Raw genomic sequence first — 7,046 nt, forward strand, 5'->3', positions numbered from 1 at the left:
CACGGAGAACCCTAAAGCAGGGGACGGCGATCGCCACCCCCCCCCCAGACACACACACCAGGGGGAGTCTGGGGCAAATGCTTCAGGCTGCCATCCTCAACGTTCCTTGAAGTCGCGGGTTTTACCGTAGAAGTTCCCAGCAAGTTTGCGTCCTATTCCATCATATGCCTGTTTTTTTTTTTAAATATCAAATAATGGTTCTCCCACCACATCCTCGAATCAAATGGATAGTAAAGGAGGTGGGTGGGTTGTGTTTAACTCGTGGCTTCCAAGACTCCCGGGCATACCTTCTCGCATCTTTTAGGTATCTTTTCCAGTCTGAAAAGCACAGTTTTCATATCAGGGTCGACAAGTTTGGAGGAGAGTCAAATCGGAGGCACATCCATATCAATTCTTCAAAGAACATTCCTCTCTTGGTTTAGGGGAACACTCAGCACCCAATTCATCCAAAGTTCCTTTTCTGTCCCTTGCTTTTTACTAGCATGTTCAATTCTGCCTCCCCACTCTGCATTCCATCTGAAGCCCCAGACCCGGTTCTTAAAGCCCAGGGAGGGATTGAAGGGGGGGTGACCAAAGAAAGGTGTGTTTCCCTTGGAAATTCCAACCAAAAATGCATGGGACATACTTAATGAACACATTATCCATTGTTTATCTGAAATTCAAATTTAACAGGGCATCCTTATTTTTTATTTCCTACGCCTGGCAACTCCGGAATGCCTCAGCCAAGAGCAGAGCATGCCTGTGCTGGTCAAGAGGGGATCAGAGGCATCAGCTGAGGACTGGAGAATGAAGGACACTAGCATTTCTTAAGCTGCTTTCATATTCCTAGCACGGTTATAGGCGGGCATTTTCACAGTAGGGGGTTTGGGATCAGAAGGACTTGAGTTCGAATCACCGGTCTGCTACATAATAGCTGTGTGACATTAGGCAAGTGACCAAGCCTCTCTGGGTCTCAGTTTGCTCACTTGTAAAATAGCATCTGGCGTACTGCACTAGGGATTAAAGAAGATAATGGTCCCGAAGCGCTCTGAACAGTGTGTAGCACAAGGTAATTGCTCAATAAAGTCTCAGGTTTACTTATACCAGGGCAGATCCGGGTGTGGTGGTGCCTGAAGCTTATGAAATTTGGAGGACTCTTCAAGATAAGGAATACAAAGGGGCGCCTGGGTGGCTCAGTCGTTAAGCGTCTGCCTTCGGCTCAGGGCCTGATCCTGGCGTTCTGGGGTCGAGCCCCACATCAGGCTCCTCCGCTGGGAGCCTGCTTCTTCCTCTCCCACTCCCCCTGCTTGTGTTCCCTCTCTCGCTGGCTGTCTATCTCTGTCGAATAAATAAATAAAATCTTTTAGAAAAAAAAGGAGTTAAAAAAAAGATAAGGAATACAAAGTTACGAGCACAAAATTAGATACACATATGCAAATGAGGGGCCTGAGGCTTACCCTTCTTTAACACCACAGTAAAAGTCCACCTCTGGTTCTAACTAGCAATGTGCAAGCTGCAGGGTAGGTTCTCTTGGAAGGTCGGTCATCAAACCAACTTAGATGATCAAGACAAGGCTTTTTTAATTTTTTTTTAAGAAATAGAATGGAATAGAAATGACCGTGCTCATCACATGTTAGTGTGGGTACGGGTATGTGTGTCCTGGGTGATGATAGACAATGGATTTATTCCTTGGGTAATAGTTGCAAACATTCAAGAAATGCTGCTGCGTGGGGGGACACCACAGCAGCCCTTCAGGATGGGCATCGATACCCCTATTTTCTCTAGCCTTAGAGTTGGAGTGGATTAGCGTGAGGATGGGGTCAAGGAAAAGACGTTCGCATGAGTTAACCAATTTGCCGAGGACTATCTGTCTCAGGGCTAATGAGGGAAAAGGGGAACAGCTAGCCAAAACCAGTCCATCTCCCTCACCCACCACAAACCCAAACCCAGGGACCTAGTCAAGGTGCCTCGCAGCCGTCAGAGGAGACGCTGGACTTAGCTCCAAGAGCCAGTTGCTGATCAGGCACCGGAGGACTCGAGACCGTCAAGGTGTCAGGGTCAGCGTTAGAGATGTCCCTTCCCCCCCCACCGCCACCCCCGTCCTACCCTCCCCTGCCCTGGTGTTAAGAGGGTTTGTCCAGCCGGGAAAGCTGCCTTGGAAGGTGCTTTACTGGACCCATCCTCCATGCCCCTGTCTGTCCTGGAGCCACACTCCTCATCTCACTGAGTCCTCGGATGTCAAAGGACAGGGATGTCATCTTTCCCCATTTTGCATAAAAGCAACCCTGAAATTCCAAGGGAACTAAGGGAAACTGAGCCAGAAGGCTTTAGATTCATGCATTCTGCTCCAGAGCTGCGAATCAAGGGTACTATGAACCCACCCTCCCCCAGCCCTCCCCAGCACCCCCCCCAAGAGGAGCCAGAGAAGGGGGCCCAAGATATCCGGGTAACTACCAGTCCTTTGCCCACAGAGATCCCATGTCCTCCCACTCCCTAACTCCCACCCAGCCAGCAAGCACACCCTCTCTGCATCCCAAATCCCGGGGGGGGGGGGGACCCGGGACTGGAGACAGTGCTCAGTCCCAGTGGGCTGCCCAGAGAAGGCGGGGCCAGCGGGAGCAGGGGCCGGGAGTGGGGATGGGGGAGGAGCGGGGTCAGAACTCACGCCCGGGGAGGAGGCTCGAGAGGGGCCAGTCTTCCTAGGAGAATGAGCCCATTCAGAGCCGGGAAGGAAGGGGAAAAAACCTTGTCTGGTGTTTGACAAGAGGAGAGGAGGGGGGGGCAGGGGTGGGCGCTGCTGATTCGCTTCTCCCCTCAACTGCCCCTCCAGCAGGGCCTGGCGGGAGAGCCAAGGGAAGAGGATGTCTAAGGGACAGAGGTTGAGAGGGGCCTCAGGGGGGAAGGGAGGGGGCTGCTGGAGGAACCTGAGAGTTTGCCAGAAGCGTCCGGTGGGGGGCCTGCAGAGAGGGAGACAGGAGGAGGGAGGGGAGAGCCAACACAGGGGCAGAGGGCTGCCACAGGAGACCCTCCCGGGGAGGTCCTGGGCATGTGGGTGGTAGGGGTGTAGGGCCAGGCCACTGGTACTGAAGACGCACGATGGGGCTCTGGCCTAGGGAGGTGACCTCTAAGGGTCAACGGGCTGGGGTCTGAAACCAGCAGCCTGTGAAATGCCAGTCAATCATTGACCAGCCACTGAGACTGGGGGACACAGGAGGCCCATATATGTGTGTGTGTGTGTGTGTGTGTGTGTGTGTGTGTGTGTGTGTGTTGTTGGCACCAGAGTCTCCTCCCTTCTGCCTACCTCATCAGCCAACCTGGGGTCAGAGGACTGAAAACAAACAAAAAAAGGGAGGTGACGGTCCACAGTCCGAGGTCCAGGCCACAAACTGGGGCCTACCCCACAGGGCCTTGAGTCTGGGCCGTGAGTTGCTGGGGAAGCATCTGTGCGAATTGATTAAGTGGAAGGAGTCCCCCAAGAGTAGGCACAAGGCCTCCCTGGGGCCTCAGGAGAGTGGAATTTGGAAGCTTCTGATAAGAAAATCTGCCTTTCTAGGGGCACCTGGATGGCGCAGTCGGTTAAGCGTCTGCCTTCGGCTCGGGTCATGATCTCAGGGTCCTGGGACTGAGCCCCTCATCAGGCTCCCTGTTTGGTGGCAAGCCTGGTTCTCCCTCTCCCTCTGCCTGCTGTTCCCCCTGCTTGTGCTCTCTCTCTCTCTGTCAAATAAATAAAATCTTTAAAAAAAAAAAAAAAAAAAAAAAGAAAAGAAAAGAAAAGAAAAGAAAAAAGAAAAGAAAATCTGCCCTTCTAAAGGTGGCCTTGTAAGAACACTTGTTACCTAGCCTGCAGGAAGCTGCTCCCCAGGCCCAGGGTTGGCCTAGTCCCTGGGTAGCAAAGAGCAGAGCCCAAACCAACATAACCAGCCGTGCTGACCCTGGGCCTGCTGATCTCCTCCCTCAGCCTTTCTCACCCCATCTCAGGAATGCAGGCCCAAGGCCTGGGGAGAGCCTTTCTCTCTCTCTAGACTGCTTTGTCAAGACAAAGAGCATTCGAGTGCCCTCAGCCTTACCTGGCTTTAATGCCTGAAGTACACAAGGCTTCCCTCCTGGCCCATACATGCAAGACCGCCAGGCTTTGTGTTCCTGTGTCCCGTGCTGTCAGTGTGTTTGCGCTGGCCACTTAACGCGCTCAGTTAACCTAGGGATCTTTCATCAGATAGTAGCTGTGCTGTGTGGCCTTGTATAAGGCTTCCTTTTGCTGTCTGAAATATGAGAGAGTTGGACTGAAGAGTTCCTGGTCGTGATGTTTTCGACTTCAGTGTGGGAGCAGTAACTCCTTCAACCCCACGCTTATCCCTTGAAAGCCCCACTGAGCCAACCCTCTGCCAGATTCCAGATTCTCTGTTTCACAAACACTAAGTTTTCCTGCTCTATGCAGCCCTCAGGACGCCAGACTCCCTTGGCTTGCTGCTGGAGATCCAGACTCCTGGGGTGCAAAGGAGGACCCTCTTGCCTCTGGCTTTTAATTTGGGGAAGAGAAGGCTTGGAAGTTTCCAGCAGCATAAAACTGTGGCAATCACGAAGTCCAGATTTGGGGCGACAATTCCAGTTTCAGATGACTTCATTCACTGGACCCGTGTTAATGATTCTTCTTTTTGCCTTTTACATCCAGTCGTTCTCAGATCTATCGATTCCTCTTCCAATACATCTGTGCTTTTCCCACCTCTACCACCGGCTCAGCTAAGCCTCTATCAGGTCTTCTCTGGGTGAAAGCACCAGCCTCCGATCTCCCGTGTGTTGCTCTTGCCCTCTTTCAACCCTACCCCCTCCTTTTCTGAGAGCAGCCGAAGTAAATGTTTTGTTGTTGTTGTTTTTAAAGATTTTATTTATTTATTTGAGAGAGAGACCGACAGAGAGAGAGAACACAGAGAGGGAGAAGGAGAAGCAGACACCTAGCTGAGCAGGGAGCCTAATGTAGGACTCAATCCCAGGACCCCGGGATCATGACCTGAGCCCAAGGCAGCCACTTAACGACTGAGCCACCGAGGCGTCCCACTCAAAGTAAATGTTTTAAACGTAAGTTTCATTTGTTCATGTTCTAAAACATTTCACGATGGCTTCCCATTGCCTAAACTCTTGACTGTGACCCGAGACCTGGCAGAATTTACTCTCTGGCTGTCACTTCAGTCTCATAGCCTTCCAGCCACAGGAGCTTCTTTTCTGTTTTCCAAAGATGCCAAATTTGTTCCTGCCTTAGGGTCTTTGCACTGCCTGTTCCTTCTGCCTAGAACAATCTGCCCCCAGGTGTTAGCATGACCGGTTCCTTCTGGTCACATAGGTTTCAGCTCAAATGTCATGTTCTCAGAAAGGCCTTCTCTGACCACCCAATCCAAAGTAGCCTTCTTCTCCCTCCGCATGCCCTTACCCCTCTGCGTATTTACATTATCCAATTATGTAACTCTACACATGTGACTACCTGAAATTGTTCTTTTTACATTTTCCCTTTGTTTTTAATGTTTGATGTAATATAGGGTGAGGCCTCCAAAACTGGAAACTTAAAGGTTTTAGAAGAGCCCTGTCTCCTGTCTCTACCTCGGAGTTCTCTCAAAGGGAGAATTCTGCTTTGTTAGGATTTTATCCTCTTTTATTCTAACTTTCCTCATCTTTTTTTAAGATTTTATTTTTGGGGCTCCCGGGTGGCCCAGTCAGTTAAGCCTCTGCCTTTGGCTCAGGTCACATGATCCCAGGACCGGGATGGAGCCCCAGGGCTGGCTCCCTGCTCAGCAGGGAGTCTGCTTCTCCCTCTAACCCTCCCCCTGCTCATGCTTGCGTGCTTGCTCACTCTCTCTTTCTCTCTGAAATAAATAAACAAAATCTAAAAAAAAAAAAGATTTTATTTTTAAGTAATCTCTGCACCCAACATGGAGCTCAAACTTACCACCCAGAGATCAAGCCTGCAACTCTTGATCTCAGAGTTCTAAGTTCAAGCCCGATGCTGGGTGTAGAGATTACTTAAAAATAAAATCTTAAAAAAAAAAAAAAAAAAGGAAAGAAAGAGAGAGTCGCATGCTCTACCGACAGAGCCAGCCAGGTGCCTTTAAACGTCTTCATCTTTACATGAAGATGCACAATGGGGCTCCTGGGTGGCTCAGTCGGTTGAGCGTCTGCCTTTGGTTCAGGTCATGAGCGTTGTTGAGCTCCCTGCTCAGTGGGGAGTCTGCTTCTCCCTCTGCCTCCCCCCCACAGCCCCCCCCCCCGCCGCTTGTGCTCATGCTCTCTCTCTCAAATAAATAAATAAATAAATAAATAAATAAATAAATAAAATCTTAAAAAAAAATAAATGAGGATGCTTATTCAAAATTTGATCCCAGAATTATAGTAAAGACAAAATGAAATGATGTAGTGGAAAAAGATTTATCTATCAGATGCAAAGTAGTATTAGCACTAGATTGCTTCTGGTCAGCTCCTGGAGGGCTGAGCGGTTGTTTTGTTCCTTTCAGCTTCCCAATCATTATCAACTGGGTGCTCAACTCCAGGAGATACCATTCATGTTATATTTAACTTGAAGAGGAACAGTTCACGGAAAATACAATATGGATGGTGCACCCCTGAGCGCTATTCACAGAAAATACAATATGAATGGTGCCTCCTGGAGTTGTGTCTTGCCTAGCACGGTGCTAGAGCTAAGAACTCAGGAAATGTTTGCTAAATAAGTAAATGGAATCCAATTTTACTTCTTGTTCATTCCACTTCTCAATATAAAAAGGAAAAGTTGACCCGGGATGGAAGTGGGAGAGGAGGAAAGACTGTCATTAATGCACACACACTAATTAGGCATCTAGCTACAAGGCTTCAATGCTTCGATGAAATGGGTATGTGTGTGTGTCCTGGCAGTGATGTAGGGAGGAGGGGATGGAAATTAGAGCAAGTATCCTATTCGCAAAGGTTCTCTTCTTGTTTTTCTTTGAAATATTAACACCTCTCCTATCTCAGTGTGGTCTGTACCAGGTTGGTGATTTGACGGCCCTGGATTTAGCACCCAAATTCTTACATTGAATTAACGTTGTTCA

Source organism: Ursus arctos, unplaced genomic scaffold (genome assembly GCF_023065955.2).
Source record: "Ursus arctos isolate Adak ecotype North America unplaced genomic scaffold, UrsArc2.0 scaffold_24, whole genome shotgun sequence".
Lineage (NCBI taxonomy): Eukaryota > Metazoa > Chordata > Mammalia > Carnivora > Ursidae > Ursus > Ursus arctos.